The sequence below is a fragment of the Pseudonaja textilis genome, chromosome 3 (assembly GCF_049901715.1).
Source record: "Pseudonaja textilis isolate UNSWEBS1 chromosome 3, rPseTex1.2, whole genome shotgun sequence".
NCBI classification, from domain to species: Eukaryota; Metazoa; Chordata; class Lepidosauria; order Squamata; family Elapidae; genus Pseudonaja; species Pseudonaja textilis.
The window spans coordinates 177,538,004-177,563,795 of NC_141992.1; positions in this window are offsets into that span (position 1 = coordinate 177,538,004).

The following is a 25,792-nucleotide window of genomic DNA, read 5'->3' on the forward strand; positions in this document are numbered from 1 at the left end:
GTATCCCTCTGTTAATGCAACTTAGGGTTGCATTTGCTTTCTTGGCTGCGGCTGCACACTGCTGGCTCATATTTAGCTGGTTGTCCACGAAGACTCCAAGATCCCTCTCACAGTTACTGCTGTTAAGCCTAATTTCACCCAGGCTATATGTGTATTTTTGGTTTTTCTTGCCTAAGTGTATGGATGATGAGTGAAGGTCCTTGTTTAGTGACTGTCTCACATACAATAATTTACAATGAAGATGGCAATGAAAAAGTAACTTGGTGTCCAATCCTCTCATTTACAACTTTGCAAGTCTATGAACCAAAGGAAAGCTGAAGTAAGATCATAAGCACAATCATGAGTTCATGAGTTGTTGGGTGGAAAAGGAGAAAAATAGCAAGATTTCATAGTACACTCTTCCTCTATGCTGCCAACCCAGATTCTCATGATAGACCTACCTTACTCTTTAATGGAGTGCTTGTTTGGTCATTAGTCTTGCTCCCTGCTATCATCCACCATATTTCAGGAACATTTTACTCACTCTTTCAGCCCATAGGTATTGTCTAATCTCAAGCCCCATGATTAAAGAAATGTAAGAAGTGAGATTTGGGATTTATTTATTTTTTATTAAATTTGTTTGCCACTCATTTCACCACAAGGTGACTTTTGATCTTGAATATATGCATAATTTCACATTCAATCTGAGTGCGTGGAAGTTATCCCATCCAACTCCAATTTAAGAATATTAAGCCATTTAGTAAGGAGACCCTGGAAGATCTTGAAATCAGCTACAAACACAAACAGGCCTATGAGCAATCTTGTATTTTCATTTATATAAATTATTTACTTATTAAATAGAAATATATATTAACAAAATACATTTTGATTTTTAAAATCTTTTTATTTATTCTCTCTTTTGGTGATGTGATCATCATTAACACTACATCTTTAGTTATGACTCTTGGTTTGTTTCTTGTCTTCTAAAATGGAATGTTGTTGGATCCAGATGTATGTATGTATTTCTTTCTTTCTTTATTTATATAAATGATTCAAGGCAGAAAACACATAGATAGATAGAATAGATAGAATTCTTTATTGGCCAAGTGTGATTGGACGCACAAGGATCTCTTGGTGCAAATGCTCTCAGTGTATATAAAAGAAAAGATACATTCATCAAGAGTCAAGAATCATAAGGTACAACACTTAATAATAGTCATAGGGTACAATAAGCAATCAAATCATACTAGGAAACAGTCAATATAAATTATAAAGATACAAGCGACAAAGTTACAGTCATACAGTCACAAGTAGGATGGGTGATAAGGAGTGATGAGAAGATTAATAATGATAGTAATACAGACTTTGTAAATAGTTGGACAGTGTTGAGGGAATTATTTGTTTAGCAGAGTGATGGTGTTGAGGAAAAAACTATCCTTGTGTCTAGTTGTTCTGGTTTGCAGTGCTCTATAGCATGGTTTTGAGGTAGGAGTTGAAACAGTTTATGTCCAGGATGTGAGGGGTCTGTAAATATTTTCACAACCCCTTTTTGACTCATGCAGCATACAGGTCCTCGATTGAAGGCAGGTTGGTTGTAATGGTTTTTTCTGGAATCCTAATTATCCTCTGACATCTGTGTCTGTCTTGTTGGGTTGCAGAACCAAACCAGATAGTTATAGAGGTGCAGATGATAGACTCAATAATTCCTCTGTAGAACTGGATCAGCAGCTCTTTGGGCAGTTTGAGCTTTCTGAGTTGGAGCAGAAAGAACATTCTTTGCTGTGCTTTTTTGATGACGTTTTTGATGTTAGGTATCCATTTTAGGTCTTGTGATATGATATCTAATGCCCCTTCTTCCTCCTATTTTCCCCACAACAACAACCTGTGAGGTGAGTCGGGCCGAGAGAGAAATTGATTGGTCTAAAGTCATTCAGCTGACTTTCATTGCCAAGGTGGGACTTGAACTCATGATATTCCGGTTTCTAGCCTAATGCCTTAATCACTAGACCAAACTCCTTTGTTATAGCTTCATATTATTCAAACCTTACATTTACTCTACTTCACAAAAGGTAGTTCTCACACAAATCTTATATTTAAAAGGTATAGGAAATGACAATTGAATTGTGTTTCTGCTTTCATTTGACAAACATTAAGTAGTTTTCCAAGTCCTCCAGCAATTTTTCTGTAGCCAGAGTGGGAGGGAAGAGGTCGGGAACTGTTGTTTTGAGAGGTTTATGGTCCAACCTGAGAGGGCAACAGGAAATCTGATTGCTATATTTAATCACCTGCCTCTCTCTCTCTCTCTCTCTCTCTCAAAATATAGAGAAGAAAAATCTTATTCAGAGCAAAAGTTGCTCACAGCCCAGATGTCAAGGGAACTTAGATGACCTAAGGTCAACATATGTAAGATGTAAACAGCAGGAGAAGAAAGGCCTTTTCTAACAGAACAGAGGGGGAGCATTTAATAATGTGAAGAATCTACCATCTGCTCCTCTCTTTGAAATATTGACTGAAAGGGAAAGATAATAGTAGGAGAACCTAACTGTGCAGCTCCAGTTAAAGAATCTAATTCAGTACTTATGGGAAGGAAAATGTACTTGCTCTTCATAGAATTATGGCTCCATAATAAAAGAGAAATGTTGAATGAATTAGTGCAAAAGTAGATTACAATCTGTGCTCTTTATTTGTGTCTGTGAATGTGTGTGAGAAATGTTTTTCAAGTTTTTGTTTTGTCTTTGCCTTAATTATATTTCTTCACCTGCAGCTATGGCAAAACTCAATAACCATAATGTGCTTTGGCTACTGTTTTGAAAGATTATTCAATTCTCTCAAACTGATCCATTAAAACAGATATTTTTAACATCGAAGGGTTTAATATGACAAAGGGAGAGAACCATTAAATCTATGATTGGAGAGCAATCTTGTTAACTGTATTTGCTTTAATGCAAATGATGTCAAATCACGTTTTATTTTTGTCCTGGCTCTATCCACTCTTTTTTTTTTTTTTTTGGAAATATGCCCTCCCACACACAACTTTGAACAAGTGTGGCCCTTATTCCAGAAATGGTTTCCTAGCTCAGGTCTATAATTCCAGATTGATGGAATTTAAGTAGCCAGGTCTTCTGAAATAAAAACATATGGAACTCGTGATTAATTTGGATGCCATTTCTGCAATTAGTAAGGCAATGAATATTCCTTTTTAATTGGATTAAATACCAAGTTCAGGGGAGATCTAGATACTGGCTTAGTCGGAGAAGAAGGTTACGGTCTTTAGAACTTTTCTTTCTTCCTCTCTGGTTGCAATCCAGATCGTTCCGTGATAATGTTTATTTACATTTAAGGAAAAAGTTCTGTTGGTATCAATATATAAAAACAGCACACACACACACACACACACACACACACACACACTGCTCTTATATGAAAACCACTGTCAGAATGAACAGAGCAACAAATAGAATTTAAAAGCCATAATCAATGCAACATAGCTTCATGATGAAGTAACAAAAATAATAACATACGGTAATAACAAAATGGTTCTCAAAATGAGGAAATGAAAATATGTTAATTAATTAAATGTGAGAAATGTTTATGGCTGTCCAACTTGAGCATTGTAACTCTGGGTAGCTTATTAAAAAAGAACTCAGAAAAAAAACAAGAAGGTTTAGGATTCCATTAAAATAAAAACAAATACTTCACAGGCACTTGATTAGGAACATGTTGAATAAGTGATCAAGAAAGGTCCTTCATGCTGGGCAAAACATTCCAAAGGAAGGATATTATCACAGATAAGTCTCTTTTTTTTCTAGTAGCTGTCCACTTTGTCTCCTTCAGTGGTAATACCTAGAGAAGATCCTTGGGTTAGAATCCTAATAAGTAATTGCAGAAAAAGATTCTCTTTTGGATACTTTGCAGTCATGAGCTTTGGGCTATGTTATCTTCCAGCTCCCCAAGATAGCACTGCAGAAATATGGGAGTAAAATGGCTACATAATAGGAATGTGATATTCTAACATTTTATTGAGAATTATGCCTGGTATTGGTAGCAGGTATTCTTCAGGCTCAAAATCACCCTCAAAAATGGCTGTTTTTCAGGATAAAGGGATTAAAAATAAGAAGCAGTCTCACAGATACCTTCCATTCTTATCTTTATAGCAATAGCACTTAGACTTATATACCGCTTCACAGTGGATTACTGCCCTCTCTAAGCAGTTTACAATGTCAGCATACTGCCCCCAACAATCTGGGTCTCCATTTTATCGACCTCAGAAGGATGGAAGGCTGAGTCAACCTTGAGCTGGTGAGATTTGAACGGCCAAATTTCAGGCAGTTGGCAGTGAGCAGAAGTGGCCTGCAGTACTGCATTCTAACCACTGTACCACCGCAGGCCTATCCTTAAAACAAAACAAAAAAATATATGAAGGAAATAAGATTTGCCCCTTCAGGCATTTCTACCGCAACACTGGAGGGTCTCTGAAAGTTCACAAAATTGAGCTGACATTGGAGCCCCAACCTTTCAGTATTACTCATTTCCTGCTTCATGGCTTGAGGCTAAGACCTTGAAGTAAGTGCAGGACCATATAATACACCCCCTAGCCCACCAGTGACTCTGTTATCTTCCAGATATTGCCCATATTCAGGCCTTCACTGACCTGAATCACCATAGCTTTGGATAGACTTGCTCATTAAGTCCTCCCTCTGATATCTGCACACCAAGAGATGAATCAATGTGTATTTGAATAATGAAATTGGGGCTATCCATTCTCCCAGGCTGCCCAGCTGCAACCTACAATGTCTGAGGGTTTGGATCAGTGTTTCTCAACCTCAAAGCCTTACAGTGTGTAGACTTCAACTCCCAGAACTGAAATCCCAGAAGTCCACGCATTTAAAAAACTACTATTATAGATGTTACAAATAAACTGGGGTTAAAAATAGCAGGCAGCAGAAAGCCACATGTGCACTGATGGTCTCTTTAAAGCAACACCCCTCACCTCTTTCTGGCCTAAGTGCAGAGCATTCTTTCTCATTTCCTTCCTGTAAGTGACCTGTTATATTTGAGCATCATGTATAACCACAAAAAGCAGCGATGAATAGCTTTCTTTTCTCATAAGGCTTAGCAATGGAATAGTGACTTTGCTTCTAGATTTTAGCAGCAAGCTATTTTGTTTCTAGACTTTAGAAGCAAATTAATTTTTAAAATAATTTTATATGTGCAGGAAAAAAAAACAAGACAAAGTTGTCATTCTTTTGTCACCTTTTTAAAAGCAAAATCCTTTCAGATTAAGTTGCAAGACAGTTTCAGAAAAGAGGTGTGGGGTGAGAAGGAGCACAGAAGGGTGCAGTTTTGTGATATATCCACCCTGGCCAGCTAGTGCTGTCTTACTACTGAAAACTACACAACCAGTTTCAGTAGAGGAATCTATAAGATCAATGTTTATCTAGTAGAACAGTGTTACTCAGTCTTGGCAACTTTAAGAAGTCTGGACTTCAACTCCCAGAATTCTCTGGCCAAGATTCTGGCAAGGGAATTCTGGGAGTTAAGGTCCAAACATTTTAAAGTTTCTCCAAGGTGGAAAAGTACTTCATTAGAATAATCTTCAGTATTTTATTCATACCCAGTGTCAACCCTGAAGCTGGCCAAACTGTGGCCATGTTCTTTTTGTAGTTTTCTATAGGGAGGTTTCTCTACTCACTGCTTCAGGGCTGACACAGCCTGGAGCAAAGAGGCCAGGGAGGCGGGATAGCTGGGGTGTTGTAGCCAAAATAGAATTGTTTCTCCTGGGAATCAAGGACGTTGGTGCAGGTGTCCAAAAGGTGGAGACTGAGGTCACCTAGCAACTGGACTGCATGCTGATTGGACCATGTGACTGTAGACTCGGGGGGGGGAGTGACAACGTTTTACCTTTAATTGGATAAAAAAACAGTGGCAACTTAGAACCGGTTTTCCACCAGGAATGTGCCAATTTGATATGTCCTAATAAAATGTTCTTTGAGGAACCTGCCTGCCTCAGAGTTCTTATTGAATGGGGTGTATTACTTGGACCTCTGACACCCAGGCAGAAAACCAGCCACTGATCGCTAAACATGATCAGTGTATGGTTTTCTGGCTGGGTAAGCTGGCTTCTAGATTTTATAGCCTGTGGCTGAGCTGCATATTTTCTAAGTCAATCAAGTAGGTACTAAAATATTGGGTGTGAGCACTATGTTCCCCACAAATGGCCTCAAGACAAGTCTAATGAACAAATCTAGGTCACTCACCTGAAGCATGAGATCTCCAGGGATTTCAAATTTGACAATGTCTCTGCTAATGAAATGGGATGTTGTTAATACCATGCACACATGCACATGCACACACACATCCATGTCTACATGGAATTGAAAACAAATTCCATGCTGGGTTTGGGGTTTTTTTATATTTAAAACAAATCAAAGATTGTGTGTGAGCTTTCTTTCAATATATAATGTGATCATCACATATAATAAATACTGTACATGACATTAATCCTGAAACTAAAAAAAATCCTTATTTACATGTAAGGAAGCTTGTCTTATTTATGAATCTTAAAAATACACAATTGAATAAACTCATACTGAAAGATCTGAGTTTTTTTTTTAATTTGCATCTTCCAACTACTATAGTAATTACTACTACTGTAATGCAGTCATGGTACCATTCCTCTTGAGATTCATATGTACTCCACTCTGCCATAATTAAATAAGCCTTACTGTTGCAACCTCTCACAATATGGGGAATATCTAACACCAACAGTCTACGAGAAAAAATTCCTTTGGACTTGATCAGGAGAAGGTAAGCAGAACTTCTTCCCTCCCTTCAGCGTTTGTAGTTGTTGCGGTGTTGGCTAAATTTCCTATCAGAGTGAGATTATGGATTTCAGAAGAGGTAAATTATTTAGTATGCGGGTTAGGGTATTAACTGAAAGCTAAGAACAATTGAAGAAAAGAAACAGAAAATCTCATAGGTCCTGCAGGATTTAATTTTATCTTCCAAGCATGAATAACAATAGCACTTAGACTTATATATTGCTTTGCAGTGCTTTACAGCTCTAAGTGATTAACAGAGTCAGCATATTGCCCCCATTTTACCAACCTCGGTCCTCATTTTACTGACCTCGGAAGGATGGAAGGCTGAGTCAACCTTGAGCCTGGTGAGAATTGAATTGCCAAATTGCAGGCAGCTGTCAGTCAGCAGAAATAGCCTGCAGTACTGCACTCTAACCACTGCGCCACCATAGACTGCATGAATGCAGACATTGTCACAGTACAGATAGAAAAAAGTAGGACCAAAGAGAGAAAGGAGGAGGGGAATCAGATCAATCCATAATAAATAATAAAAAAGGGCAGGGACTTAATCTGCATCTAGCTTCATGTTTCCTTGGATATTTCTTTGATTCACCAAGTTTCTTTCTCATTCTCAGTGTCTCAATCCTTACTTGGCTGAACCAAACAGGAGAGATTTCCCCCTTCTGTGATGGGTGATACAGGAAAAAGGGTAAAATGGCATTACCTCTCTCCCCATTTACAGCCAATTTTATTTGGGACAGGAAAGACACTTCTTTCTCCTTATTGGGTCTCTTAGAATTTGCATTTTCTGGCCTTTGCTTGGTTCTTGCTTGGTATTTAAAATTAATTCATTCACATCTGAATCTCTGGAGTGTTATCTTCCTCTTTCCTTGAAGGATTAAGAGATGTTTAAGGCTTTTTGAGCCTCAGCCAACAGTCCCTTGAGAAAGGGAATCCCTGCATTAAAAGTAGCGGTGTGGTAAATTGCTTCAATGGGAAAAAGAAAAGATTCTGAAAAAAAAAAGAGCTTTATACATTCCAAGCTTTATCCTGGGACTTGGATCAATTTTGGTACACGTTGTATTGTGGGTGACAAGGAAGACTCAGATCCAAGGTAACGATAAGAATTTCTTTATTCAGGTAACAGCAACAACCAGCAAAAGCCCTGCCTGACAGTTCTCCTTTTATAAGGGGCTGTCAGACAGGCCAACCAATCAGCTCTAAGTATTTTCCTGCCTAATCGGTGGACCAGAGAGAAAACTTTCTTTCTTTAACAGAACAGAACAGTACAGGCTGCCTCAATCTGGAGATCTAAAATACAGCAACTGATCTGCTGTTGCTAGAAAATGTATGCTGCTTATTTATGTTTTGCTCAGTTTGTATAAATCAAAATGAATTAACATGCACCTCTTCTTAAGTAAATCAAATTTGAGTATTGCTCCTGGATCTTTCTGCTTGTACCAATGGAGTTCATCTAAATCTCAGCAATATTCTGCTGTTTCCTCCATGAAACTCAAAATGACAAGCATGGTTCTTCCCTTCCTATTTTGTCCAAGATCATGTCCCATCTAACCTTCAGTACAAGCCTGAAAATTATATTAGCAGAATATCTAAGTTCAGGGAGCAAATTACATGGCTAGATAGCCCGTTGAGCCTGTCTCTAGGCTAGGGGGTGTCCAAACTTCACAACTTTAAGCATGACGGGTTGAAGAATTTTGGGAGTTGGTCCACAAGTCTTAAAGTTGCTCACTTTGGAGAGTCCTGTTCTAGGTTCGGCTGCAATATGATGGCTTCCCTGCTCCCCCATATTTTCAAATCCCATTAATTCTGGGATCCCTTCGCCCAATGCCTAAATCATGTTCATTCTCTATCTTCAAATCATTCCATATCACAGATTCAAGTTACCCATATTAATTCCTATTGCCATGTTATCAGGCTGGATGTTGGATTTTGGAGGTGGGAGCAGGCAGGAGGTATTAAATCTTTTGACGCTTACTTCAGAATAACTGTCTACCCCTCCTCATAAGATACAGCAAGGGCTATAGCTAATTCATTCACTACATTTGCACATAACAGATTTCCATATTCATTTCCCAATATCTAAGTAGTGCTGCAAATATTCTCTGTTTGAAACCCTGGAGATCTGTTTCTGTTTTGGACAGTGTTGAACAAGATAGACAGAAGATTTGCAGTTCTGTATGTTACTATATTAAGCATTTCAGTCAACTTTAATATGGCAGAAAGTGCTCTCAAGTAACTTGTATAAATATTAGATCTCTATTGTCCCTTGTGAATATGTCTCTTATTTAGTTTAGGTTAGTTTTTTGTCATTGCACCTTGTGCAATGAAATTAAATATCATCTTCAGTGTATATTATGACTATGAAAATAAACACAAACACACATCCTTCACATTTTGTACATTGAATTGAAAATCCCTGATATTGCATTAATATTGCAATATACAGTAGAATTCAATAGAGTTACTGTTCTGGGATAGAAGCTGTTTTTCAGCCTATTTGTCCTTGTTGTATAATATGTTTTATAATATGTATAAAACTGATTAGGAATAAAACAAATAAATAAATGACAATTAGTTCATCTATCTTTACTGTAGTTAGTCTGACTTGTTGTCTTAATGTCTATGGAGATTCTCAGTCATTCAGGCCATGGTTGTCCCAAAGGTGCTTTTTCAAGAGGCAACGTGTTTTTCTTTGAAGATGTTTCGCTTCTCATGCAAGAAGCTTCTTCAGCTCTGAAAGTCCGGTTGCCTCTTGAAAAAGCACCTTTGGGATGACTTGTTGGTTTACTAAACAAAACAGAAATAAAACATCAACATCCAGTTTATCCATGTTAGGTAACACAATCAGTAAACTCAGCATTTATGCGGATAGCAGTGGTAGGAGAAACTAAACCAGGAGATGCCATGTGTTATTTTGTACAGGATGCATGACCAGTTCTTCATCAGGTCAGTTAAGGAATAAATTAAAGGGCAGCTGGGAGCAGACTACAAATTGTGCCATAAAAACACATATGCCAGTGTCATATGTATGCTTTTGACACAGCCTCATATTTACTGAACTGTGGCTTATTCAATTAACCAAATGTTCTCATTCACACAATACATTGAAACATAAATAGCCAGACAAGCTGAAGTTGCACAACATAATATGTTAAAATGTGATGGGCAATTCTGTGTTTCAGTGCATCATGCAAACAAATCCATTCTGTAGTGAAATGGACAATTTACTTATTTATGAAGTTTTTATAGGCAACCCCAATCTGTTATAGCTCTGGGTGGCTTACAAAATAAACAGTAGAAATACAGGTTTTGTTTGATTTTTTTTTTAAAGTCATCAAGCATTTCCAAAAGCCATCATCTACTCCAGTGTTTCTCAACCTCACAATTTAAGTTATGTTCATCTTAGTTTTGCCCTAAGATAAAATCATAATATTGGAATGGAGGGTTGGAATTGGGAAAAGAGGAGGAAGCAAATTGTTTTAAAAGTCTTCTTCCACAATCACAAGTCTGATATCCATTGTAGCATCCAGAACAGGGATGTCCAACCTTGGCAGCTTTAAGGCTTATGGATTTCAACTGCCATGCTGTTTGGGGAATTCTGGGAGTTGAAGTCCACAAGTCTTAAAGTTACTGAAGTTAGACATCCCTGATCTAGAATGTGAGAAGAAAAATGTGAAATCCTGGGCACCATATCCAGACACGTTCCATATTTTAGTTAAATCATGCTATCTAGTAACCTAGAAATGAGTTACCTGTGGGCTATATCTACTCCCCAAGCTTCGTTTTAATACCTTCCTATAATTTAAGGGATTAAATTCTCTGTCCATTTCTCTGTTGCTCCATCAGAATATAACTCTCTGAAAACTGAACAGAATGGGACAACATTTGGTATGGTGGGAGAATATAACAAAAGAAAGTCTGGATTTGAAAATGAGCCAGATCAGACTTGAAGCTGTGCAGAAAACCATTTCAGAAAAAATAATCTGTCCTTGTATCTCTATGGTAGGCTATACTCAGAAGGCTACCCACTATTCCAAGACAGACCTCAAGGTCCAATTTCTTTCTTGGTTGTTCTCTTGTTTCTCTGTATTTTAGTCCCATTTTTATAAAGGACATACAATGGTCCTAGCAATACATCTAATATATGAATTAATACTTGTATTTGAAAAGGAGATGTTATGTCTTTGGAACTGGTTGGAGTTCCCAACCAGGTCCGCACTTTAAGCGGGAGCATCAGCAGCTCCCATTGGTTGGCTCCATTTGGCAATCGGCTATAAAAGCCGGCTGCCGGACGGAGCCAGCCGTTGTTGTTCTCCAGCAGTCTGCCTTGTTAGCGGGCAGGCTCAACAACCCTTTATTCCCCAGAATAAAGCCTTTACTTGTATGCTCTGGTCTTGGCCTCGTTTGTCCCTTCGCTCTACAACACTGGCGACGAGGGTGGGATACTACCGGCCAACCAGAAGCACCGAAGGCGAAAGAGCTGAAGCCACGGCATACAGATCGTAGTTGCCTCGCTCACAGAGAGCTCGAGCTCAAACCACTGCGTTTCGGAGCTGAAAGTCACGGCGCTGACAGCCTCAGTCGCCCCGCTCGCAAAGGAGTGCGTGATTCAAAACCGCTGCATTCGGAGCTGAAAGTCACAGCGCTGACAGCCTCAGCCGCCCCGCTCGCAAAAAGAGCGCGTAATTCAAACCGCTGCCGTTTGAATTCAAATCTAGCTAGCGAAATACTGAGCTGAAGTCATAGAAGCTACTTCCGGCGTTGTTAGCCACCACCACCATTGCACTCGGAGGGCGTGAGTTTTAAACGGCCTTCACGAGGTTGTAGCTCACAGGGTGAGCCTCAGGCGTTGCAGCCACAGCCGCCAGTGCTCGAAGCTGCGCAAACCCAAGGGTCACGACCACCCAGAGAGACACTCGGAGCTGCGCAAATCTAAGGGCCACGACCACCCAGAGAGACAGCCTACCCCACTGAGAGTCCCGAAATGAATGCCAATCAGGCATTCCCACCATTTAAGCCCAGTGAGGAGAAATGGGACTCCTACAAGAACTGCTTCAACCATTTCCTGGACGCCATTGGCCTGGCGGATGCCGCGGAACACAGAAAGAAGTCGTACTTCCTAAGCTACTGCGGCGCTGAGGTTTTCGACACCGCCACCGCACTCTTCGCACCACGTGAGATAAAAAACGTCCCGTGGACCGAAATACAAGAAACACTCTCTAACCATTATTCTCCCAAACCTTCCCAGATCGCTAGGCGTTTCGCATTCCGGATGATGAAGCAGGCTGAAGGAGAGTCCATCAACCAGTACATGGCAGCCCTGAGGACAGCCGCGCTTCAATGCGAGTTCAAGAACTACTTAGACGACATGCTTCTTGACCAACTCGTTTGCGGGGTAAGAGATCAGACACTCCAACGACGCCTACTAGCCCGGAAAGATCTACGTCTTTCCCTAGCGGTGGAAGAAGCCCTGGCAGCTGAGCTATCCGTGCAGTCCGTGGCCGAGATTCAGGGCACTGCACCAAAGCCAGGCATTTCTACCGTCCATTCGGAGGAAGTAATGAGCGAAGCTGAACCCCCAGAAACCGCTGATGTCCATCGTCTAAGGCAACTGAGACAGCCCCAGGTAGGAGGGAGACAGAGAAACAGCAGTGGCCCGCAACAGATTCCTTTGTGCATGACCTGCGGGGGTGCCCATTCCCAGGCGTCTTGCAGATTTAGAAACGCCAGCTGTCTCAACTGCCACAAGAAAGGTCACCTCGCAAGAGTCTGCCTGGCAGCACGAGCTCCATCCCAGAAGTCTCCTTCATCCCCTAGCCTCCAAAGGCAAGTAGAAGACTGTTACACGTGTTACCACGCCAACCACACTTCCCAAACTCCTAATAAGATTAAACTCTCTCTCTCCTTAGAAGGTAAACCTTGTACCATGGAGGTGGACACCGGTTCAGCACTCTCAATCATCTCCTGGGAGACGCTGAAAAGGATTCAACCCAGACTGACCCGGAAACAGCTACAAAAGTGCCACCTCACGCTGAGAGACTATCAAGGCAAGAACATCCCTGTCCTCGGGAAAGGCAAGTTCCTTGTTAAATTCCAGACCTTCAAAGGCCATTTGCCTTTAGTGGTGGTTAATGGTACCCTCCCTAGTCTTTTGGGGTTAGATTGGTTCCCCTCTCTTGGCCTTAATGTCACAGGAATCCATGCTGTCTCAACTTCTGATGTAGACACATTATTTTCTGATTATTCCGACGTTTTCAGTAGCGAGCTGGGTTGCTACAATGGCACACCCATCTCTTTCTCTGTAGACCCCAGGCAGTTCCTGTCCGCCTGAAATTCCGTAGGGTCCCCTTCGCCATCCGCCCCAAATTGGATGCGGAACTTGACAAACTCCTCGAGCAAGGGGTAATTGAGCCCACTGATTTCACCAAGTGGGAGACCCCCATAGTCACCCCACTTAAAAAGGACGGTAGTTTGAGAATTTGTGCTGATTACAAAACGACACTCAACCATTATCTTCAGGTTAGCGCATACCCCGTTCCAGTTATCCAGCACCTTTTGCACACTTTTGAACCCGGCACAATTTTTGCAAAACTAGACATGTCGCATGCGTATCAACAGTTCCCTGTCGACAGCCACACAGCAGACTTGCAAACAATTGTAACACACAGAGGGGCATTTAGGTGCAAGCGCCTCCAATTTGGCGTTAGCGTGGCCCCGGGGATTTTTCAGTCGCTAATGGAAAGAATCCTCCAAGGCCTTCCAGGGGTAGTCCCCTATTTTGATGATATTTTGGTCTCAGCGAAGGACAGGCCCCAGCTCCTCCAGAGGGTGAGAGCAGTATTGGAGAAGTTTAGACAGCATGGTCTCAAACTCAAACGGGAGAAGTGCACCATCGCCACTAAGCAGGTGGACTTTTTAGGATATAGACTTGACGCCTCAGGCATCCACCCAGTGGAGTCAAAAGTAAAAGCCATTCACGAGGCACCCACACCTAATAATAAAACGGAACTGCAAGCCTTCCTAGGTTTATTAAATTTCTACGCCTCGTTCTTGCCACACAAAGCTTCAGTCGCTGAACCGCTGCACAGGTTGTTAGTTAAAGACGCTCCGTGGCACTGGGGCCCCAAAGAGTCTTCCGCATTTAAAGCAATCAAATTGCTACTCACCTCTTACACCGTTTTAATTCAATTCAACCAACGCCTACCCTTGGTTTTAGCCGCTGACGCATCCCCCTTCGGGATAGGAGCTGTCCTTAGTCACAGGCTCCCCAATGGCACAGAAGCGCCAATTGCCTTCTTCTCCAGGACCCTTTCCATGACTGAAAGAAACTACAGCCAGATTGACAAGGAGGCTCTGGCTGCAGTAGCGGCAGTCAAAAAATTTCATGAATTCCTTTTTGGCCACCACTTCGAACTCATCACAGATCACAAGCCGCTCTTGGGACTTTTATCGGGAGACAGGCAAACTCTGCAAGTTCTGTCCCCCAGGATGGCCAGATGGACATTGTTTTTAGCGGCCTATTCGTTCAAGCTGATCCATCGCCCCGGTAAGACCTTAAGCCACGCAGATGCTCTCAGCCGCTGCCCTTTACCGACCCCAGTTGAAGACCCAGCTCCGGTGCACGCGATCTTGAAGTCTCGAACTTAAGCTACCAGTAACTGCTGATGACATCATGGCACACTCCAAGAAAGATAGACTAATCGCCCAGGTTCTGGACTGGGTGGGAGGGGTGGCCGAAACAAAGTGTTCAGTTGATTTTGTCCCATTTAAAACACGTCAACAGGAACTGTCAAAACTCCAGGGATGCCTGTTGTGGGGTACCAGAGTCGTCGTCCCATCCACCCTTCGCGTGCCCATATTGAAGGTGCTGCACGAGGGCCATCCAGGCATCGTGTGAATGAAGGCGCTGGCTCGCAGTTACGTATGGTGGCCCGGGATGGACGATCAGATCACAGAGTGGGTAAGCGCCTGTAAACCCTGTCAGGAATCCAGAGCAGCCCCACCAGCAGCCTCACCCACCAAGTGGGAAAGTGCCAATGCCCCCTGGTCGTGGCTACACATCGACCTGGCCGGTCCGGTCCATGGCAAGACTTTCTTGGTGGTCGTGGATTCATATTCCAAATGGATCGACGTTGCCTTACTCCCCACGACCACCACGCAGGCAGTTGTCAAAGCCCTGACCAGACTTTTTGTGACTCATGGGCTCCCGGACACGATAGTCTCTGACAACGGGCCGCAGTTCTCGTCCTGCGAATTTAGCAGGTATGTCACGAACCTGGGCATCCGACACATCCTCACGGCCCCCTTTCACCCTGCTAGCAATGGGATGGCGGAGAGAGCCGTCAGGTCAGCTAAAGAGGCACTAGCCCGATTCGGTCAGGAAGACTGGCATTCCAGGTTATCCCGTTTCCTCCTCAGCCAGCACACAACCCCATGCACTAGCACTAACAAATCCCCGGCTGAACTGTTAATGGGGAGACGCTTAAGGACCGCTCTCGATAGGCTGCATCCCCACTACTGTCCTGATACCCCTTTGGGTTCTGACAGCCAGGTGCGAGACTTTGCCTTGCAGGACCCAGTCTTCGTGAGGAACTATGCGGGAGATCCATTGTGGGTACCAGGGCAGATCGTAGCCATCACGGGTCCAAGGTCCTACCGGGTCCAATTAGAAGACGGTCGAGTGTGGCGGAGGCACCTGGACCAGCTACGCAGGCGGCGGAGTGACCCGAACAGCGGTGAGCAGAATCCAGCAACCAACCCACGAATCCTCACCCAGTTTCCAGGGGGAAATTCCCTGAGGGGCCAGACATTCCCACTCGAACAAAGTGACCAAAGAACGGACCTGGACTGCCGGCCCGAAGCTCCTGCATGTCCACCCGGCGGGAGCACCGACCGTCCAGGCCAAGACACTCTACCGAGCCAAACCGAACGAGGGGAGACTTCTCATTCTCCGGTTCCAGTGCCAATCCCAGAGGACTCCATAGCGGCCTCAGACCCGTGCTCCTCGGACTCCATGCCAACCAGCAGTTCTCCGGAGCTACGACGTTCGGGTCACCAGCGGAGTCCTCCAGCATACCTCAAAGACTATGCATGCACCCAGCCAGGGGGGAGGGGTGTTATGTCTTTGGAACTGGTTGGAGTTCCCAACCAGGTCCGCACTTTAAGCGGGAGCATCAGCAGCTCCCATTGGTTGGCTCCATTTGGCAATCGGCTATAAAAGCCGGCTGCCGGACGGAGCCAGCCGTTGTTGTTCTCCAGCAGTCTGCCTTGTTAGCGGGCAGGCTCAACAACCCTTTATTCCCCAGAATAAAGCCTTTACTTGTATGCTCTGGTCTTGGCCTCGTTTGTCCCTTCGCTCTACAACAGGAGACACCACATTAGCCATAGCATTTTCACTCTTTTGAATAATTCAATCATGTTAACGACAGGATGCAGTCTTGACAATCCATGTCAAAGCCCAGCATGGGAAAGTAAAAGTGACTCTAGGTGAAAGGAGAAGCAAAAGTAGGAAAATGGAAAGAATGAAAAAAAAATCACACACCTTGCTAGACTGAAGGCCTCAGCTGCTCTTCCAGTGCTTCCCTGGTTCAGCAAAAGATCTCGGTAAAAGCCAAAAGAAATGGAAAGAATCTAAGACTGTAAAAACATTACACCGAAAAGGTAACCTGACCCTTTTTTATGAATGTTTACTTTTAAAGCTGTTACATGATGCAGACTAACCTAGGAGCGAGCTGTACTGCCTATAACAATATTTATTTCTGAGTGGGTAGGTAAGGAATCCGTGCCCAAGCTTGGTTTGAAGCTGATATCTATATATATATGCCATAGATTCCCTGCCAGGAAATGTCATTGTTCTCACACTTCTAACATAAATATATCTTCATGCAATCATCTTTCAACCCATGCTTCAAGAATGACATTCAGAATGCAACCCTCTCAAAAGTGAACATGCGGTGGGCAAGCCCAGCTATTATTGTGAAAAGCAGCCATTTAGAAATGAATGTTCCTGCAGGCATTGTATCTATCTGTTTCTCTCTGTAAGAGTTAGAACATCTCTTTCCTGCCTTCCAGTGGGGCCAGGGTTTTGCAACCCAGATCTTGTCCCAATAGAAAGGAGCCTCGAGGGATGAGTGTTTAATTGCAAATGCTTAGTTTAGATGAGGGTTTATATGGAAATAAGCATTTTCCTGCCTACTGCTTGTGCCTGCATTTGCACAACCACTTGTTATTGAATTAAGCCATTTTCAGCACACTAGGTTGCAATGAACCCCGAACAATCATATAGACCAGGCTTTGGCTAATAAAAATCCAATTTGAGTGGATTGTTGTGTAAATATATGTACTAGAACTTGACCTGATTAAGCACATGGCATGAACACAGCCTATTAATAAAAGATAAAATAGAAAATATGCAACTCTGTGCAATTTACAAATAGTACTCAACTTAGGATCACAGTTGAGACCAGCATTTACACGGCTAAGCAGAGTTAACACCCAATGTTATAAATTTTTTGCCTTGGTTGTTAACCAAATCCCTGCAGTTGTTAAGTGAATTGTGTGATTGTTAAAGAAATCTGGCTTCCCCCATTGATTTGCTTATTGGAAGTTGGCTGGGAAGATCACAAAGGGAGACCCCATGATTTGAGGATGCTGCAACTGTCATAAATATATGCCAGTTGCCAAGCAGCCAAATTTTGATCATGTGATTGTGGGGAATGTTGTGATGATCATAAGTGCAAAGCCACTAAGTAACTTTTTTCAGTGCAGTTGTAAGTTTGAATGATTTATTCTTCACAGCCGTCAATATCATGACAGAATTCTGTATCTTGAGGAAGGAAGAAAACATCCTCAATGTTTCTCTGGTTGTCTCCAAGAATGAGATATTGATTGTAATCTGCTAAGCCTGAGAGTCCAGATCTTCCTCATAAGACAAATTCTCTATAGGGGATGTCATAACGTTATACTACAATTACTTATGGAATATGCTTATGGCGATACCCTGTGTGTCCATATGTTGGACTAGGATGAAGGAGATGCAGGTCCCATGTCATCCTTGGCCATTCAATTCACTAAGTCACTTTGAGTCTGCTCTGATTTTTTTTTCTACCCATAGGATTTTATTATGGGGAAAAGTGGAAGCTGTTAGAGAAAAGACAGAAGATAAATCTAAATATGGAAAGCATAACGGTTCTGTGTTTCAAAAAATATCAGCCTAGAGCAGAGCCATAAAAGAACCATAATAATAACAATTATAACCACAATAATGAAAAATGTATAGCATGGGAAGGTAACGTATGGAGTGATCTACAGCAGGACTTTCTAACCATAAGTAGGTTGCAAAGCCTCCTTGGCAATAGCTGCTACTCAGTAGCTACTTTGGATTCTCCCAATCACTCACTATGAGTCAGTGTTGCCTGAGATTGATGAGGAATATTTCAAAATAAGACATCAGGGTACCTCTTCCCAAGACAGCACAGGCACTGATGATCTGGTACTGTTCTTATGCTGCTGTAGATGTAAGGTATCAATAATATATAATGTCAATATGGACATTTGATTACCACAGAGTGAAACTGATTCATTTCACATTGCAACACGGCCCACTCCCCAGTACAGTTTGATATGTAGCCTTATCCAAAATTGCTTGAGGGAATGGACTAAGGCTGTCAATTATTCTTCTACTTTTTGCTTCTACTTCAGAAATTTATATTATTTCAAATGCACATCTCTGCAGACATGGATTTTTTTATTCCAGTTCTGCCTTAAAAAGCTCTGCCACTTTTTTTTGGAAACCGCTTCCCTTAATGTATATTTTGAAACATAAACTAAATTGATTGGTTCATAATGAAAAAGTTTGTAACTTGATATTCCTATATGAATTTTCCTCCATCTTAAAATAAATACTCCAAATCTGGCAATTGTTTTTGACACCTGCTAGCATGTTACAGAGTTATGTGAGGTAATATTTTTTCAATTTTCATTAAATTTTATTTAGCTTTCAAAATTTAAAAACATAAAATAAAACTTTATACATCATTATATTAACATCAAGACATCTTTTACATTTCCTTATCAACTTTTTATATACACATTTATTTCATTATACAATTTTAACTTAATATATAAATAAATATAGATAGATATGAATAAAAATATAATTATTTATATAGTTTCTTATTCTTTACCTAATTGTCATTTTGATTTCTTTTTATTCTTAAACCATTCATACCAGGCATCCCAGACATTATAATATGTTGACTTTTCTTTGTCTCTTAATTTCATTGTTAGTCTGTCCATCTCTGCACAGTATAATTTTTTTTTAATAACAACATCCTCTGATGGTACATTTTCCTGCTTCCAAAATTGTGAATAGGAAATCCTAGCAATTGTTAAGATATGTAGCATAATGTATTTATCTTTTTTATTATATTTTTCTGTTATTATGCCTAATAGCAATAGTTGGGGTTTGGGTTCAATTTTCTGTTTTGTTATTTCTTCTATCCATAATCGAATTATGTTCCAATATTTTACTATAAAGAAATATACATCATTTCTAATAGTCTAAATACACCAAACAGTTTGTCCAGGACAATAATCTACAACCACTCCAGAGCCAAAAACTGGGTACAATTTTTAACTGGGTACAACTTTTAATGTCCTTCATCAGTAGACTCAAGCATATTCTGTTGGGAGAAAAAGCATAAACTAGAATTGATTTATCACTGATTGATTGATTACCTGCCGTCAAGTTGTTCTCAACTCTTAGAGACCACATGAATTTTCTCCATGACAATATATTGCTAAACTGTTCTTTCAAGTCTCACAACAGTATAGTCATTGCCATTGTAACTTAGCCCATTCACCTTGCCGCTAGTCTCCCTCTTTTCTTTACTTCCACCCTGCCCAATATAAAACAGGATCTTTACATATTTTGCTTGAAATAACATAATTTGAACCTGGTCATTTTTGCCTCAAGTGAGGAATCTAGATTAGTTTGTTTGATGATTCATTGGTTTGTTTTCTTGGCTGTCCCAATATTCTCCAGAGTCTTCTCCAACACCAAAGTTCCAAGATGTTGACACTCTTCTTATCTCCATTGAAGTCAATCTTTCACTGTTATAGAGTATAACAGGATATATCATGACTTGCATGATCTTTATAGGAATAGACATATCAAAGCATGTAAACAGAGTCCCCTTTGACAAGACAGGCAGCATAGAAATTTGATAAATAAATAAATATTCAAAGCCTTCATATTCTACCAAGAACTAGTCACATAGAAATATGTGACATGCACAACTTAATATATTTGCGTATGTATGTTTGGGATTGGCTTCAAGTGGATCTGGCAACTTTAGGTTGACAAAATGAAAATTGATTTTGCATTTAGTATTGCCATCTATGCTACCAAAAAGCTAAATGTAGCCTGTTGAAAGGTGTCAAAATGTCTTTCTTTCGAGGATTTGATTTTCCCGCTGGGAGAGCTCCGACGCAAGGATACGGACAACTGGATCTTTTTATTTTTCAGGAAGGCAGGGGACAGCGAGAAGTCTGTGTTCCTGGTCTAGCTAGCTTCTTATGGTAAGTCCCTGGTTTTTTATACCCTTTTCTCCCTTTGTGAGTTGATTTCGTGTGAATGTTTGTATTTGTGCTTAATGTTATAAATCCTATTTGAGTTTGTCTTTATTCCCGCCGGAGGGCAAACTCTGCGGGGTGTGGAAGGCAAACTCCGCAGGGGTGTGGAAGGCAAACTCTGCAGGGTGGTTAGATTATATTATTGGCTTTTTCTAATCACTTTTAGCTTTATGATGGTTTTTTCATATTTGTTTTGTGGCAATCTCCTGTCTGTCCCTTTTGTAATTTATATTTTTTGTGTCTTTTGTCTGTTTGTTTTGCTTATTTGGTATGTCATGTGTTTGTAAGGGTTTCCTTTTCTTATTTGTCTAGTTTTCTTAATTACTTAGGCTTTTGTCTATAGGGATTCTTTAATACCTTTTATTTGATTCCTTTTCCTATGTAAGTTTGTTTTATGGCTGGCCTGATGTTCCCCTTGGGCTTTTCCTGTTTGAGTGACACTACTGTCTTCGTGAAGTTCCCTTTCCACAGGCCCTTGGATTGATAAAAATTGTCCACCCTATTTTAAACTTGCAATTCATGCAACTATTGTATAACCTTTAGCTTACTCTAGTGCATGTGGAGCCACAAAAACAACTGAAATGAACCATCAGTATTCTACTATGTAATTTCTTAAAACAGTGATACAAAGCAGATAAAGTTATTGCTTGTCAAAAAACTAATTCAATGTGATCAGCATTCAATCATTTGCACAGCTAAGGTCATTGGGCCAATGCAACTGCTTCCCAAATAGCTGCACAAGTATTTTCCAGAGACAAGCTTTGGAGCATGGGTGAGCATGTTGAATTAATCTATTTTAGAACAAAAATTTAAAGGGAAAATACCAAGTTTTCCCCAACAAAAGTAATGCAAATTGAAGACTTTTTAAACTCACATTCATCAATAATGGGAAAAAAAAATTCATAGGACATGTAACGGGTGTTAACCCTTGCTACTTAGAGAATTCTGGGTGTTGGTTCACAAGTCTTAAAGTTGTCAAGGTTGGAGGACTCAAACACATAATAAGCAAAAGCCATTGTCAGACCTGTTATTTTCACATTACTGGGTTTTCCTAGGAATGCCCATTCTTTTGCAGCAGAACCATGTCAGAACTGTACCACCAGTAAGACTTTATTCTAGATTTCCACAAAAGCCTCTTAGATCTATGGCTCTACAATTCCAGGAACGAGAAACTGAGAAAAGGCAAAACAAAGATTACAAAGATTTACAGACATAAGAATCAAAATGCTTTAAAGAATGTTACGCCTATATTTAAAGTTAGAGTAGGTTCAGGATGTTAGAAAACCACAGCAATATTTATCAATTAAAATCAGTAGGGCTCCAGGGCTCCCATGTACCCTTTAAGTTACAGGTTATACAACCTGGCATTCTAAGATGCAGATACATGCTATAGATATTAAAATAAGTCCATTTGTAAGAAGAAGAACCTTCATGCTACCCTTGCCAGAGGTGGTATTCAGCAGGTTCTGACCAGTTCTGAAGAACCGGTAGCGGAAATTTTTAGTCATTTAGAGAACCAACAAATATCACCACTGACTGACCCCGCCCCCATCTATTCTCTGCCTCGCGAGTCCCAGCTGATCAGCTGGGTCTTCTTTTGTTGCCTGCACAGGAGAACAGAGCTGGAAAGGAGGTTAGTGGGGTGGGGAGGGAATGGGATTTTGCAGTAACCTTCCCCTGCCATGCCCACCAAGCCACACCCACCGAGCCACGCCATGCCCACCAAGCCACACCCACAGAACATGTAGTAAAAAAATTGAATCCCATCACTACATAATTACTAAGGCCCTTCTGATTCAAACAATGAAGCACAGTGTGCAAAATTTAGAAGAATCTAGTCTCTCTCTCTCTGTCTCTTTTTACTGTACTGTATTTTGTGTTACTGGGGAAATACTAGTAACAAAATTCTTTTTAGCAACAAAATCAACAGATTCTATTTCCAGAAAGAATGCCAGAAACTGTTTCAAATCTACAGCTCAGAGGAAAATAATACTTCCATTTCTCAAACTGATCTTCTAGTCCAGGCAGAATCAATTGGCCGGAACGCGGACAGTCATTTAAGAACTGAAGCTGTAGAAAAGAAAAATATATTCTGCCTTGAAACCAGGCAGATTTAGATTTCACGCTTTGTAAGAAACCAATAATATTTGCATAGCAAAAAAACACAGAGCTGGTTTTATAGACACCTCTCAAGTCTTGAATACTATGTGGAGCTTTTGTTGGCTTTATATAACCACCGTATGTACACCTGGGTTTGTAAAATGTTGAGAAGCAGCAGCTGGGCACAAAAGATGCTCTTAGAGATAAGAACATTTAAAGGCAGGACTTGTCAGATTGAAAAACAGTGAAGGCGGCAGCACAATTGTCCTCTAACAATGTAGTACATCATACCACAGGGAATGATTTCCAAAACATCTCAACAGTTAACTATCACAGGTAAAAGAAAGACAAAGAATCAACTGAACCCTATTTAACCCAACACTGTGTTCATAAAGAGTTCAACAATTAAATTCGATAGAAGATTAAACAGCAAAGACTCCAAAATAAAACATGATGAAATGTTATATTATACCCATCTCTCTAGCCAGGAAAAAATAAACTCCCCCGACCTTATTTATTTGTGAAATTTATATTCTGCACAATTCATTTGGGTTGTTGGCAATTTCCAATATTTTTTTTTTTTTGCTTCCTAGAAATTTTCCCCACGTTCAGAGTCTACTTTTTGGGATCAAAAAAGTGTTGGTCCATTGGTTGCAGCTAACCAATCAGGTTTTTGCCCAAGCGTAATGTCATGGTCCCACAGTCACTCGGCTAGCTTTCATGTCTAAGAGCTATTGAAATATAGTTCTTAATGAAATTAAAATCTTGCAACAACAGCTCCAGATGCAATTCCCGCCCCTTTACAATTTTCCAGAAGAATATAAAAGCGGGGGCCATCTTTGCCTTAGAGGGTAAACCATTCCATAGGAAGGAAAGTGCTCCAAAAAAGCTCCACCCTTAGGATCAGTTCTATTGTACCTACAGGTACTGTATGTGAGGGCTTTGAGCAGGCATTCTGTGGCTGTCTGGGATGGAAAGCAGTGGTGGTATGCTACTGGTTCGGACTGGTTCAGCCGAACCAGTAGTAAAAAAAAGCCAAGGATCAGCTGAGAGGAGGAAAAAAATCCTCCCAATCAGCTGAGAGGAAAAAGAAAAGAAAAGTGCAGGATTATAAGGAGCCTCTGTGGCGCAGTGGTTAGAGTGCAGTATTGCAAGCTACTTTTGCAGCCAGCTGCCTATAATTTGGCAGTTCAAATCCTACCAGGCTCAAGGTTGACTCAGCCGTCCATCATTCCAAGGTGGGTAAAATGAGGACCCAAATTGTTGGGGGCAATATGCTGACTCTGTAAACTGCCTAGAGAGGACTTTAAAGAACTATAAAGCGGTATATAAGTCTAAGTGCTATTGCTATTGCTATTGGCCCTCCCACCGGCCCCTCTCAGCTGATTGGCACTGCAGGTCTCAGCTGGTGTGGGGAAAGCTGCGCACCGCCGTTAGACAAAGAACACCCACCAAGCCACACCCACCGAACCAGTGGTAATACAATTTGAATCCCACCACTAATGGAAAGGTGGATATTATCTTAAATATAGTTTAATATTTGCAGCTCAGTCCCAGATTGCTTTCCAAATAGATAATGTTTGGCTACTAATGGTAGACAGCTTTTCTGGCAGTTTTTACTCACCTTACTAGCATCTGATGCTTGTACAATTATGAAAATAATAACATTTTCATAGCTGTTCCAAAATAATCTAATTAATTTAACAAAATGCTCTGGAAATAGCAGAAAGTAAATTGCTCTGCTCTATGATTCATAAAATGCTGCCAGTGAATATAATGATAGGATGACATTATTTTTGGTGAAAATTTCAGACGAAAGTATACTATAAAGAATTAACAGAATGTAGATGTTTATTTACAGGTTTGGTCCATTTCAGCAGATTCTGTCTTTTTGTCTTTCCAAAACTGGATCTTGGTGAGTAACACGCAGATGATTCTGAGATAAAGATGATGTCAGGTAAAACATATTTTTAACAGCAATATGCCACTGATTTCTTCTTTGCTGTTGTCTACCTTACAATCCTGGAACTCCATGGTGGTCTTCCACATGAGCTCTACTTAGCATCGAAGTCCAGACAAAACTGGCTTCTAAGACATTAATATATGAAACAATGTGGTTGGGCTTAGTTTTGGGGAAGGAAAATAAAGGGGGGAAATTGTGCCTCTGCCTACCAGCATCCATCGGTATTAATCTGGCTAGTGTCCTGTCAGTGTGTGAGAGAGTTGAGGGCTATTTGGAAACTGAAACAGTATTTTCTGTGTGAGCAAGAAGGAGACAGCAAGGAGTCTGGGCGTGGCTTAGCTCTACTGCTCTGTACTGAAGCTGGTTGCTGCCATGAAACTAAAACTGAAACTGAAACTCCTGTCCTTTACTTGTGTTTTGCATTTGGAACAGATTTCTTATCAAGTGGGGAGGGAGACTAGAACTCCTTAGCATCAGAGCGTGTTAATAATAATATTGGAAACACTAATGCTCTCATGGTCATTTCAAAAAATCCTTTCTTAGTGAGCACCTAGAAGCCAAGAGGAACAGAGTGCCAATTTTCAAGTTTGTAGGCTTTACGGTTCTGGGGATTTTGTGATGATGTGTGAGTGGTATTTCGCTATACATATATATATATATATTTTCTTAAGTTTTCGCGGGTACTTACATGTATGGTGTTCAGCTTTGTTCAGGTATTTTCCCACGTCATTGTAGTTGTGCTTTTAAAGTTGTAGCAACGTTTCGGCAGAATCTCATCTGCCATCATCAGACTTCTGTATAGTGTTCATCTGTGAGTCAGACTTTTATAGTGGTTTCAGATTTAAATTTGGGGCAGCCTATTGCTGTGCCAGAATGTTTTTTTCTTCACCCTGATTGGTTGGGAGTCTTGGTCTGTGTTTATTGGTCTTGGAGTTTGCTGTGTTCTGCTTGATTGGTGTTTCTAATATCTTCTGTCTGTTTTTTGGCTCTTTTCGTATCTTGATTGGCTGGCAACATTGTGTTACTTTATTGGAGGCCTTTAGTGCAGCTTGGTTCCAGGTAAATGAATGGCTATCATTAGTTAGGAAGCTAGGTTTCATCTGGGTGCCTGGTTGGGGTGTGTTTGAGCTGGAGGTATCAGGGGGGATCTGTCTGTGCCCAGGTGCTTGCCTGGCTTGTGGTGTGGAGATTTTTTTGTTTGTGAGTGCAGGCTTCCAAATGATTGACAGTCTGGTGGAATCATCTCTTCTATTCATGCTTTTTGGTCTGTCTATATATATATATATTTCTCTCT